This window comes from Megascapheus bottae, chromosome 10 (genome assembly GCF_031878675.1).
Source record: "Megascapheus bottae isolate mThoBot1 chromosome 10, mThoBot2.hap1, whole genome shotgun sequence".
Lineage (NCBI taxonomy): Eukaryota > Metazoa > Chordata > Mammalia > Rodentia > Geomyidae > Megascapheus > Megascapheus bottae.
This window is the reverse complement of record NC_143518.1, coordinates 6,972,445-6,986,108: the sequence shown is the minus strand read 5'-3', so window position 1 is coordinate 6,986,108 and position 13,664 is coordinate 6,972,445. Positions and strand designations below refer to the sequence as shown.

At 46.2% G+C, this 13,664-nt stretch overlaps 1 pseudogene; it reads left to right on the top strand.

Annotated features, from left to right (window-relative positions):
* The first annotated feature begins 1,570 nt into the window (after nucleotides 1–1,570).
* LOC150057364 (AP-3 complex subunit sigma-1-like) lies at nucleotides 1,571–10,824 on the top strand (annotated as a pseudogene).
* Nucleotides 10,825–13,664: the final 2,840 nt, after the last annotated feature.

Genomic DNA, 13,664 nt, shown 5'->3' with positions numbered 1-13,664 from the left:
TAGAAGATGAAGACAGTAAATATTGTCAAGAGAACAAAGGGCTCAGAATGGTATGTCCTTAGGGAAAAGAATCCTACTAGATTTTCTGTTGTGCTTGATTTATGACTATTAAAGGAATTCTTCAAATGAGTAGAAAAATTTGGCAGTTATTGGTAATAAGTACATATAAAATAAACAAAAATGTAATAAAAGTTTATCATGACCTCCAAGAAAAACAAGACACTTTCACAAGAAATGGACTATCATTTTTAACACATGCTCAATTGTTGACAATGTTAATGTACTCAAAGAACTAAAGAGACTCAATATTTATTTAATGAAAATGATTCTCTATATCAAAAGTGATGAGAGATAGAAACTACAGGCACTAGTGCTGAGTGGTAGTAAACTCATTTAATAATTATTATTCATAGATGGCAATTAAAATTCTTATGGATGATAATTCAAAACCAGAAATATTAGGCATCCTAATACAGAAATTAAGAGCTAACTGAAAGTTAGCATCCACAATAGGAAAAAAATTGAGGAGAGGAGATATGTAGACAGGCCTGTAACTTATTATAGTGAACTCTTTTGTTTTATGTAGCTTTTTAAATTGTGTACTTGCCTTTGTTTTGATAAAATGTAATGTAATTCATTTTTCTAGTACAACAGTAACCCATCTAGTGAGATACCAGACACTCCTAAGCCGGCGTGGCCATAAAGGAGTGTAAACTCCTAAGTGACCAATATACAGAGCTGCTTTTTATGGGATAAGAACTTGCATTCTGAAATTTCGATTCCAGATCCATCAATTACTGGCTCTGTGACTTTTGGCATCTACCAGGTAAATTTTTTTATAAGGAAAGAAAATTTCTCAAATATTTTGAAAAGTACAGAACACATCCCGGAACCCATTACTAAAACCAGTGCTAATTCTCAAGAACAAAGTATTATCCATACCATCTTATCTAAAGAGCATTTTGCCTACTTCAAAGGAAATCAAACCATAGCATCCTACATACCACTGCTCCTAACCAAACGCTTGCTTCACTCAGAATGGCCAGGTGTTAGAACTGCTTTAGCCTGCAGGTATTAGAATATTTTTACTATGTAGAGTCAATTGATCTCATAAAGAGTAGAAAGGGGCAGTGTTACAAGTTTTCAAGTGAACTAAATGTCCTCATCCTTCAGTGTACAGTATATTACATTACAGTGTACTGTAATGCCGTAACCACTCTGAACAAGCAACCCGGAAAACCAAGGGCCAGAAAAATGATCCGATTCACTAAATTCACCCACGGTGCTTTCAATCTCATTATCTCTGGACTGTGATGTGTGGCAATAATAGAAGAAGGAGGAATGCTTTCCACACTCAGTGCAGGAGAGTTCTCCAGGGGGCCATTTCCTGTTCTTCATGTCACTATGAAGATTGGACAGGTAGGAATATTTTAGTTCAGTTAGAAATTTAGTTTAGTGGAGCGTGCGTGCGTGCGTGCGCGCGAGTGCGCAAGGGGGCGGGCGGGAAGGCTCGCCAGGGACATCCCGCGCCGTCCCCGCCCCGGCCCCCCCAGGCCGGCCAGACCCAGCCATGATCCAGGCGATCCTCATCTTCAACAACCACGGCAAGCCGCGGCTCTCCAAGTTCTACCAGCCGTACAGTGAAGCCACATAGCAGCAGATCATCAGGGAGACCTTCCATCGGGTGTCCAAGAGAGAGGAGAATGTCTGCAACTTCCCGGAAGGAGGCCTTTGGTAATCAGTCTTAAGCTGCGGAGTTTACACCCAGTTAATTGGAGGCTCTGACTACGAGCTGATATACAGACACCATGCAACGCTGTATATTGTCTTCTGTGTGGATTCCTCATGAAAGACCACCCTCCTTAGAGGAGGTCCCTCAGGTTGGAGACCCTTCCCAAGGAACAGCGAAGCCACGCAATCGGATGCAAACAACAAGAGGTTTATTCGGGATATCGGGCGCCCGGGCGACAGGTCTCCTAGAAGACTTGCGCGCCTAGACTGGGGAGAGGGGTGTCTTTTATAGGTAGCTGAAGCAGGCTTACAGAAGCAGAGGCAGCATGGTTACAGGGTTCTGATTGGTTTATTAAGTTTCAATTACTGGAGCATTGGGGACTTTCCATCCTAGCATATCCCTTAACCGCAGACCTGCTGTTACTCCATTTTTCCGAAACATCTGTTCCTTTCGGTTCCTGGAACCCGGGTCAGATGTTGGCCCACAGATATCCTGTTATTGTACCCTGTTTTTGTCCTGAGGCTAAATTTATACTTCTTAGTACAGGCCTTGCAAAATGGCGTTACTAGTGCTAAGCATAAGGTAAGTATTTATTTTATTCTCTCTTTCCGGGGGGGGGGGTCTTTCATTCCCCCCTTTTTCTTTTGTCTAGATAAAATCTTTTATCTTACAGATCTTCCTGACGCACCTGGTGGTATTGATGTGTTAATACCAGGGCTTGGACTACTGCCACCCGGTCTTTAATAAATTGTAGTAACCGGTTTAATATGCAGGGACCAAATAGCAGAATTAAAAGAACAATAATTAACGGGCCCATAATAGTTGAAAGTAGAGTGACAAACCATGGTGACCTATTAAACCATCCCTCGAACCATCCTTGCTGTGAGTCAAACATCTGCTGTCTCTGTTTGAGTCTTTCTCTTAGTTTGGCCATATTGTCCCTTACTACTCCGGTGTGGTCTGCATAAAAGCAACATTCCTCTTTAAGGGCCGCACACAGTCCCCCTTCTTTCAGAAACAATATGTCTAATCCCCTTCTATTTTGTAACACAACTTCAGACAGGGAGGATAAGGACTTTTCCAAGGCACTAACAGACTCTTCTAAAGCTCTGATATCTGAATCCATTGCAAGTTGAAGTACTTTAATTTCCTTGCTGGCCAAAAGGGCGGACGTCCCAGTTCCAATTCCGGAGGCTATCCCTCCCACAGTTATTCCTCCTAATATTACTGCCAAAGTCAAAGATATAGGTTCCCGGCGTACTCGGGTACCTTCCTCAAAATATCTGTACATGGAATCTGGATCATGATAGGTTATTTTGGGCCATAATTCTACAATTACACAGAAGTCTGAGGTGTGATTTAGAACCTTAGATGACACACAGGGGGTTAGCCCGGTGCTGCAAGCCCATAGGGTATTATTGGGGGGGACCAAAAAATAGGACCCGGCTTGCATTTGGATAGTCTGGTCACACAGTTTCTGATGAATCGGAGGTACTGTCCCTATACACAATCCTTGCCCCGTGACTTCTGAGAGGGTTAGCTTGTGCTGAGAAAGAGCACTGCACTGAGGGGGAGGTGTTGTAAAGTTACTGAAATTTCCTTTAATAGCAATTCCCTCATAATAAGGGGGCTGGGACACCAAACATAACCAGCATTCTTGGGTTAGATTAGGGTTGCTGGCATTTAGGAATAAGTAGGTTCCTTCAATCAGCCCTTGCAGCCGCTCAACGTTCCCTGGAATTGGAACTGGCTTACTAGCACTCGGCAAGGACAGATTACGGGATGACTGAGTGGGGGCTGGTCTGACTAAGGCCGGGGTTCTCTGTCCAGATATTACAGGATTAGGGCCTATAGTCTCTTGATTAATCTTTTGGATTTTTAGTTTGATCTGAAAGATTACTCCGGGATCATATCCTGAAACATACAGCCTAAGGCCCCAAGTGCGCCCCCGAATCCAATCCTTGAATTCTTTTCCTTTTTGTGTAAAGGTTATGTTTAAGGGCAAAGAGAGTCCTGGGAGAAATCTGCTTTTACCGGTTAAGCAATCAGTGGTTGGTTTCCCTGTGCCAATCTCCTTCTTGAAACCTCGTTTGACTTCAATTAAATCTCCCGGTAAGTTCCAATAGGCATCCCCAGTGGTCTCACAGCCCCATTTTGCACAATAGTAATCCCCTGGTCCCCCACACTGGGCTGCCTTGAGCCTGTCCCTACCATCCCGGGGACAAACATAGAAATCATAATGAGCCCACTTGCATCTGGCATATGGGGTGCGGCAACCGGCCTGATCAATTACCCCCGGGTGGCTGCTTCTTTTGAGGTCTTTTAATTCTACATTGCCCACTCCCCAGATAGGGTCAGCTCCGGCTGCAATTTGGCAGAAGTCGGGGGTAAGTGTGGGCCACCATGTACCAAGGGGGCGCTGCTGGGAGAGTTCCCACACTACCTCCGCATTATGAGACAGAACTTGCCAGGTTAACAGCTGAAATTGGTGGGGAGAACCTTGGCAACAAAGGACATTGATGTATATAAGAACCATTATTGAGAATTTGTTATGAGTCTTATCTTGAGGGGGTTTTGGGTTCGCTGGACTCGCCATGTCTGCTGTTCGGTCCCGGACTCCACAGGTGTTGCCGGTTTGACGTGGGAGGCGTGGATCCAGGCGGCGATCCCGTCTACCTTGAGAGCGGTGGGGGTGGTCAGCAGGACAGTGTAGGGTCCCTTCCACCTGGGTTCAAGGTTCCTGGTTTGGTGTCGGCGGACCCAAACAGAGTCACCAATCTGGAACTTGTGAGGCACCACAGGACGGTCCTGTTGTTCTTGGTATGCTGCAGCAAGAGGTCTCCAGACCTCTTTTTGGACCAACTGAAGAGCCTGTAAGTGGGCTTGGAGAGTTTGACTGTTAGCGAAACTGGCAACATTAGGATCCAAAAAGCTGACAGCAGGTGGGGGAGCCCCATACAAAATCTCAAAGGGAGTCAGCTGATGGGGTCCTGGAGTATTTCGGGCTCTATAAAGGGCCAAGGGGAGGAGGAGTACCCAATCCCTAGAGCCAGTTGCAAGCGTTAATTTGGTTAAAGTCTCCTTTAAGGTCCTGTTCATCCTCTCTACCTGCCCTGAACTTTGGGGTCTATAGGCACAATGTAATTTCCAATCAATCCCCAATAATCTGGCCACCATCTGACTTACCTGAGAGACAAAAGCTGGTCCATTATCAGTCCCGATTACCTTGGGCATGCCATATCGAGGAAAAATGTCTTCCAGGAGCTTCTTGGAAACCACCTTAGCGGTTTCTTTTCTGGTGGGAAAGGCCTCCACCCATCCCGAAAAAGTGTCTACAAACACCAATAAGTACTTGTATCCATACATTCCGGGCTTGATTTCAGTAAAGTCAATTTCCCAATGGACTCCTGGCCGATGTCCTCTTTCTCGGGTCCCTCTGGATGCACCGTGTTTTCCCGCGTTGACCTGGGCACAGGCCTGACAGGAATCTGCAACCTTCTGAAGTATTTGATTTTTATTGGGGAAATAAAAGAACTGTTCATCTCTGTCTAACAAGTCTTTAAGCTTTTTAGGACTGAGGTGGGTTAACTTATGGATTCTATCTATTATCTGGTACGCTATTGGGGTAGGCAGCACAGTCTTTCCTTCTTTCAGCCATTCCCCTGTTTTCTGGTTGAAGGTGGCTCCCAGTGTTCTCAACAGGTCTTGGTCCTCCGGCCCGTACCAGAAAGACGACCTACTAGGTGTTTCTATAGGCAAGGCTGCTGTGATATCAGGTGTGGGCTGTAGTGCCGCCGAACGTGCTGTCCTGTCGGCCAGTCTATTTCCCATGGCCATGGGGTGGTCTCCTTTCTGGTGGCCAGGGCAATGCATGATGCTGAGCTTGGCTGGCCAGAATAAGGCTGACAGTAGGGCCAGAATTTCCTTTTTATTTTTAACTTCTTTGCCCTCCGAAGTCAAAAGCCCTCTCCTACGATATATCTCCCCATGTACATGGGCAGTGGCAAAGGCATACCTGCTGTCTGTGTAGATGTTGACTTTCTTTCCTTTGGCCATTAGGAGAGCCTGGGTCAGGGCCACGAGTTCTGCCCGTTGTGCCGAGGTCCCTGGTGGAAGGGGTTCTGCCCATATTACCTCCTTCTCTGTAGTCACCGCAGCCCCCGCTTTCCGTTGTCCATCCTGTAGGAAGCTACTCCCGTCCGTGTACCAGGTGCAGTCCGCATCAGGGAGTGGAACGTCGGTGAGATCTGGTCTGGTTCCATGCACTTCTGCAAGGATCTCTAGACAGTCATGAGGTTCCTCCATCCCCTCTGAGACTGGGAGTAGGGTAGCAGGGTTAAGGGTGACTACTGGGCCAAAATGGATTTTATCAGTGTCCAGTAGCATGGCCTGGTAATGAGTCATCCGGGCATTAGACAGCCATCGTTCAGGAGGCTGTCTGATTATTGCCTCCACGGCATGAGGAGCCAGTAGAGTTAATGGCTGCCCCATAGTCAATTTACCAGCATCCTTGGTGAGCACCGCGATGGCTGCCACCATTCGAAGACAAGGTGGCCATCCTGATGCTACTGGATCCAATTTCTTTGACAGGTATGCCACAGGGCGTCGCCAGGGTCCAAGTTTTTGGGTGAGAACCCCTTTGGCATATCCAGACTTTTCGTCCACGAACAGATCAAAGGGTTTAGTTAGATCTGGTAACCCGAGGGCTGGTGCTGATAGGAGGGCCCTCTTAATTGCCTGGAATGCTTTCTGATGTTCTTCTCCCCAGGTATAGCTAGTCCCTTGTTTGGTAAGGGGATATAGTGGGGCCGCTATCTCGGCAAACCCAGGGATCCACAATCTACAGAATCCAGCAGTCCCCAGAAATTCTCTCAGTTGCCGTGGGGTTTTGGGAGCTGGCATTCGGAGGACTGTCTCCTTTCTGGCTTCTGTCAGCCATCTCTGCCCATTTTTGATAAGATAGCCCAAGTAGGTGACCTGTTCCTGACATATCTGTGCCTTTTTAGCTGAGGCCCGATATCCCAGCAAGCCTAAGGTCTGAAGCAAATCCTTTGTTCCTAGTTCGCATTGCTGGCGGGTTGGGGCTGCCAGGAGAAGGTCATCTACATATTGAAGCAGTGTTAGGGATGGGTTCTGGATCCGGAAATCAGCTAGGTCCCGGTGTAGGGCCTCGTCGAAAAGGGTGGAGCTGTTTTTGAACCCCTGGGGGAGTCTAGTCCAAGTTAGCTGCCCTGATAATCCCAGCTCAGGGTCTTTCCATTCAAAGGCAAAGATTGACTGGCTACGGGGATGTAGTCTTAGGCAAAAGAAGGCATCTTTCAGGTCCAGCACAGTGTACCATTTATGAGCCGGTGTCAAGGAGCTCAGCAAATTATAAGGGTTAGGCACTGTAGGGTGGATGTCCTCCACACGCCTATTTACCTCCCTCAAGTCTTGTACTGGTCTATAATCCCCAGTTCCAGGTTTCTTTACAGGCAGGAGGGGGGTATTCCATGGGGACTGACAGGGGATTAGGACCCCTTGATCGATCAGCCGTCTAATGTGGGGTCTTATACCCTCCTGCGCTTCCTTTGACATAGGATACTGTTTAATGGAGACAGGGCATGCTGTTGCTTTGAGGGCAATTACTAAGGGGGCTTGCTGCACTGCCAATCCTAGACCCCCTGTTTCTGCCCATGATTCAGGAAATTCCTCAAGCCAGCTTTTTAGATCTGAAGTCTCTGAAGGTTTTTCATACAATCTATATTCTTCTTCTATATTTAGAGCCATTACGTGTAGGGGCTGCCCTTTAGGTCCCACCACTCGGACCTTTGTTCCTTCAAAATAGATCTGAGCTTTCAACTTTTGTAGCAGATCCCGGCCTAGTAGTGGGTAAGGACAATCAGGTACATGTAAAAAAGAGTGAGTCACTTTACCAGTAGCCAGATGCATTCTTCGTTCGGTGGTCCATCGGTAACTTTTTCCTCCAGTGGTGCCCTGCACCCACGCAGTCCGGTCACTGAGCGGTCCAGGGTTCTGGGTGAGGACTGAATGCTGCGCACCTGTGTCTACTAGAAAGGTCACTGGCTGCCCCCCGACATTGAGAGTTACCCTGGGCTCAGGGGGGGGCTCCTGGCCCTGACGATCCTAATCTTCCAAATTGAGTAAGGAGCTGGTGGGAGCCTTAGGCTTTCGAGAGCCCTTCTTTTTGGGGCAGTCCTTGGCCCAGTGGCCTCTTTCTTTGCAGTAAGCACATTGGTCTTTGTCCACTCGGGGCCCACGCCCTCTTTCCCTACTTCTGTCCTGCTTATTTCTATCCTGGTTTCTATCAGACACTACGGTGGCCAGTAACTTACTAATTTCTCTGGTCCTCCTCCTGTCCCTTGTTTCCTCTCTCTCTTCCGCTTCTTTTCTTAACCTTTCATCTCTTTCCTCTGCCTCCCTTTTTAATCTTTCATCCCTTTCTTCCTGAGTTTCACGCTTATTGAAAATCTTTTCAGCTTCTTTTAATAAGTCAGGAAGAGTACTTGCTCTTAAATTTTCAAGGCGCTCCAATTTCTTTCTAATGTCGGGAGCCGCCTGCCAAATGAAGGACATAACTATGTTGGTTTCCATAGCGGGGTCCTCAGGATCAAAGGGGGTGCATCTTCTAAAGGCCTCTTTTAATCTCTCTAAAAAGGCGGAAGGACTCTCACTCGCTCCTTGCATAACTTGCTTAACCTGAGCCAAATTCGTGGGGCGCCTTGCTGCCCCTTGGAGACCCGCTACGAGCAACTGGCGATAGAGATGTAGGTGATTCCTACCTTCCACCGTGGTGTGGTCCCATGCTGGCCTCTCCAAAGGAAAGGCGGCATCTATTTCATTGGGTAACTGGGTCAGGTGTCCGTCAGCTCCCCTGACATTTTTCCGAGCTTCTAGTAGAACCCGCTGACGTTCTTCCGAGTTTAACAGGGTCTGTAAGAGCTGCTGGCAATCATCCCAGGTGGGCTGATGGGTCACTAAGATAGACTCAATTAAAGCAGTAAGTTGTGAGGGGTCCTTTGAAAAGGAAGGGTTATTATTTTTCCAGTTGTACAAGTCTGAAGCTGAAAAAGGCCAATACTGCCATCTACCGTCTGTCCCGATCCTAAGGGGGAAAGCTTGTGAGGTAGAATCAGCTGCCGGTGGCTCGCGTCGCCCTCGGAGGCGAGCGGCCATCGGGGATGCTGGGGGTGGCCCCGGAGGTGGGATTGGGGCCGGAGGGGGATTCGGCGGAGGAGCGGCTTCAGCTTCAGCTCCTCCATTCCGGGGATATGGCGGGGGGTCCTCCTGAAAAAGGTCTATCAAATTATTATCGGGTGGGAGAACGACAGGGGTGGTTTTGAGTTGTTTCTGGGGAAGAACGAGGGCCGGGTAGAGAGACGAGGAGCTCGGAGAGGAAACAGGGGCTGGAGGTGCAGTAGCCTGGAGGGAGATTTTTGGGGGAAGAAATGGCCTGACCCAAGGGGGGGGGTCGAGGGCAAGCGACTCCCAGGTGAAGATATAGGCCACCTGGTCAGGGTGTCCGTGCGGACCAGGATCCAGGATCTTAGATTTCACCTGCTGGATCAACGAGGGGTAAAAACTACCCTCGGGGGGCCATCCCACCCCAAACGTTGGCCATTCAGAGGAACAAAAAGTGATCCACTTATTTTTGTGTATTTCCACCGATAGGTTACGGGCGGCTGCTCGAACCTCCTTCCAGTGCTGCAAAGTCAAACTTAAGGGGGTGGTCACTGTCTGTCCCATGTTAGCAGTCAGTTCCAGTCCCGTCACAATTAACACAAGGAACAAAAATACAAAACAGACAAAAAACTTCACAAGACGGCTTCTTTCCAAAACTGAAAATGAACTGATTCCTGGAAGAGACCCAGACGTTTCCCTTAACAACTGGACTGTAGAGTCCTCAGACTGAGGCGAGGCCCCAAAGGGGGAAACCAGACGGGTCAGAAATCTGACCCCAGACACCCCAGAGACGTCTCCCAGGGGCTGCGGCCGGGAGTCTGAGCTCGTCAGCTCCTCCACGGGTCCGCTAGATACAGATTGACACGGCCGAGTCACAGATTTCAGAAATACTCTTAACATAACACAAGACATACAGAAAACAACAAGAATTTGCTGGCCAGCTTACCTCCCGGAGGTGGGTCGGTGGTCCCTGGGTAGGGGTCTCCGATCCCGGACGAGCCCCCAAATGAAAGACCACCCTCCTTAGAGGAGGTCCCTCAGGTTGGAGACCCTTCCCAAGGAACAGCGAAGCCACGCAATCGGATGCAAACAACAAGAGGTTTATTCGGGATATCGGGCGCCCGGGCGACAGGTCTCCTAGAAGACTTGCGCGCCTAGACTGGGGAGAGGGGTGTCTTTTATAGGTAGCTGAAGCAGGCTTACAGAAGCAGAGGCAGCATGGTTACAGGGTTCTGATTGGTTTATTAAGTTTCAATTACTGGAGCATTGGGGACTTTCCATCCTAGCATATCCCTTAACCGCAGACCTGCTGTTACTCCATTTTTCCGAAACATCTGTTCCTTTCGGTTCCTGGAACCCGGGTCAGATGTTGGCCCACAGATATCCTGTTATTGTACCCTGTTTTTGTCCTGAGGCTAAATTTATACTTCTTAGTACAGGCCTTGCAAAATGGCGTTACTAGTGCTAAGCATAAGGTAAGTATTTATTTTATTCTCTCTTTCCGGGGGGGGGGTCTTTCACTCAGAAAGCGAACTTGCATTCTAGACCTCATTCAGGTGTTTGTGGAGACGTTGGACAAGTGTTTTGAGAATGTCTGCGAGCTGGACTTGATTTTCCATGTGGACAAGGTTCACAACATTCTTGCCGAGATGGTGATGCGGGGGATGGTGCTGGAGACCAACATGAACGAGATTGTCACGCAGATCCACGCGCAGAACAAACTCGAGAAGTCAGAGACTGGCTTGGCGGGTGCTCCAGCCCGTGCCGTATCTGCTGTAAAGAACATGAATCTTCCAAAGATCCCGAGAAACATTAACATTGGTGACAACAGTATAAAAGTGCCAAACCTGCCCTCTTTTAAATAAAATATTAAAAAGACCAGTCCCAGGTAAAACCCAGGGGAAAAGTCATCTAAGTTTACCATGCAGTTGTTTACCAAAAATAGAGGAGGCGAGTCTTAACTTTTGCTCTTGGATTTAAGTCAAGGTACTGTATAGAAGTTGTGTAAAATCAGCACGGAAGTTCATTGTTGGTTTTCTTGCTCAGTGATTTTTAAAGAAACTGAATAGTTTGTGTGTGCGTGCGTGTGTGTGTGTGTGTGATTTCTTTCTTTAGAAAATACTGCATTTCTATGCCCACCTACGGCATGCCCATATGTATCAGCTATTACAGTGTTTCCAAAAGTGAGATACTACTTTAATATATACAACTCAGAATGTTGGTGTTTTGTATGGATCACAGGTAGAGCAGTCTCTTAATTCTTTCTACCATTTGTCACAATTGTTATTTAAAGAACCAAGTCTGTATTGCATGAAAACATTATGACCTTTTCCTCTTAGTTGAAATAAACTCCAAGATAACTGGGAAAAAAAAGAAAAAAAGAAATTTAGTTTAGTTTAGAAGTAGAATATCTAAATCTCTCAGAAAAAAACCAAACTACTTCCATGAAATACGAACAGTTAGAAGGAACAGTAGATCTCTCATTTCCAATGTTCAGAGCTGAAAGTTACAAAGACTCTGGCCACAGGCAGGACCTTGGAAAACTTAGCTCCCCCCAGGAAAGACGCTGTAAGTCACCCCACGGAGTAAAGAATCCCAGCCAGTTAAAACACTAGCAGAGAGCAAAGCAAAGAGAAGAAAGTCACAAATACCAGCCACATCCTCTTGGTCCATAGTAGAAACTATGGCTAAAAATTTTGCCTGTTTCTAATTCCATGCTGACAGACTGTGGTGAGAATGTCTCTACACAAATCTCTTCTTATTGAAGAAAAAAAATCCAGTTGGTGAGCTTTTGACAGAGACACTGCTGACCTTTGCATGCATGGTGGCTCATAGCTGTAGTCCCAGCTACTGGAGGTGGAAATGAAATCACAACTCAAGGCTTGCCTGGGCATTCTTTAGGGAGATTCTTTCTCAACAAATAAGTGTGGATGGAACACAGAAGGCCTATGAAGAAGGGTCTCCATAGTCCATTACCTTCCTTGGACAGGAAAGCAAAATCATATCTGAAAAACAGTTGAAGAAAAAGGGACTAAGGTGTGTGGCTCAAATAGTAGAGCATCTGCCTAGCAAGCAAACACAAGTCTCTGAATTGAAATCCAGGAATGGCCAATATCGGAGAAAGAAGGTCTTCTTGAGTTAGATGGAGTTATTTCTCATGATTTGCAATTCAGAGCCTATTTTCAATACTTTGGCAGAAAGACAGCCACATTGTTAGTGCTAGCTCATCTGTAAGCACGAAACAGACTATATGCTTGTAAAGAGAGGCCCTTATCTGCCTCCAGCCAGGAATAAAAGTTCTCATCAAGTCTGATAATAGTGCATCGAAGTTTCCTTCTCAAACAATTCTAGGCAATAGAAAAGGAAGAAGAAACCATTATAAGACTCACAACTGAAATTTGGAAAGTCCTGGGCCATCTCCTCCCCACTGCCCACATCCCAAGCATCAACTCCTAGCCACTCTGCTTACCAATGTGTTTACTACATAGGCATAAGCTTTGTATAAAAGTTCAGGGGTTCATGTCTCCCCAAATATATCTGCATGAGGTGTCTCAAGATCACAGTCATAGGTAGGAGCCAGTGGCTCACACCTGTAATCCTACTCAGGAGACTGAGATCTGAAGACTGCAATTTGAAGCCAGCCTGGGCAGAAAATCCAGTGGGACTCCTATCTCCAAGAAACCATTCAGAAGAAACTGGAAATAGGACTGTGGCTCAAGTGGTAGAGCATTAGCCTTAAACATAAAGAAGCTCAGCGACAGAACTCAGTCCCAGCAAGAAAGGAAGGAAGAAAGGGGGGAGGGGAAAGAGAAAAAAGAAGGAAAAGAAAAAATCTCAGTCATCATAAGATATGATCAAGTACAGATATGTAGCCACCAATGGAGCCCTCCAATTAGTTACTACAGATTATACTGTTACATAAAAAAAGCATGATATTGATCTTTATACAGAAAGAAATCTACAGAGGGTAATTTTGTGAGTTAAGGCTCAAATTCAAGTCCTGTACAAATAGTCTACCAGGTAGATATTTTTTTCCTATTCAATAACTATGGGTAAAAGGGTAAAAGGAGCTTTAATTTTGCAAGTACTATATAAACTGCTTTTTATTTAGCCAATTAAAATGTATCTGTTTTGCTTTTATAGTATCCAAAAGAAGCTTTTGTGTTTCCCTCTACCAGTTTTTTGTTGCTGTTATTGTTGTTATTTCAAATGGACTAGTCCTCAGCATAACTGAAAGGAAAATTTCTCTTTTACACTCAAGGGCTTTCATAGCAGCTAATAGATCGTTTCCCCTATGATCTCAGTCTAGAATCAGAAATAAAACTTCATTCATGGCCAGCTGTCCCCTCCAAGCTTGATTCAACTGAATTCCCTTGAAGTTGTTTTGCTAAAACAACTAGCTAGCTAGAACTAAACCCTGTTTCAGGTGTTCTTCTGAGCCTCAGCCTTTAACTTAGTCAGAGACAATGCAGTCATCCAGGCCTTACAAATGAAAGACATAAATAAACTTGGGTTCCTCCCTTGGTCAGTCCTCCTTATCAGTCCTCACAGAACTGTGCACTTCTCTCCCTCTGTTTGCATAGTCAGTCCTTCATCGTATCAAGCAAAGACGTCCTTGAACCTCGGCCGGTAGACAGCCAACTTTCCCAGCAATATTTATTTTATTTTATTTTTTTTCTAAACTACTTGATTGTTTTAAAGGTAATATACAGCAGGTTTACTGTTACAAATATGTAGCAGTAAGTACATT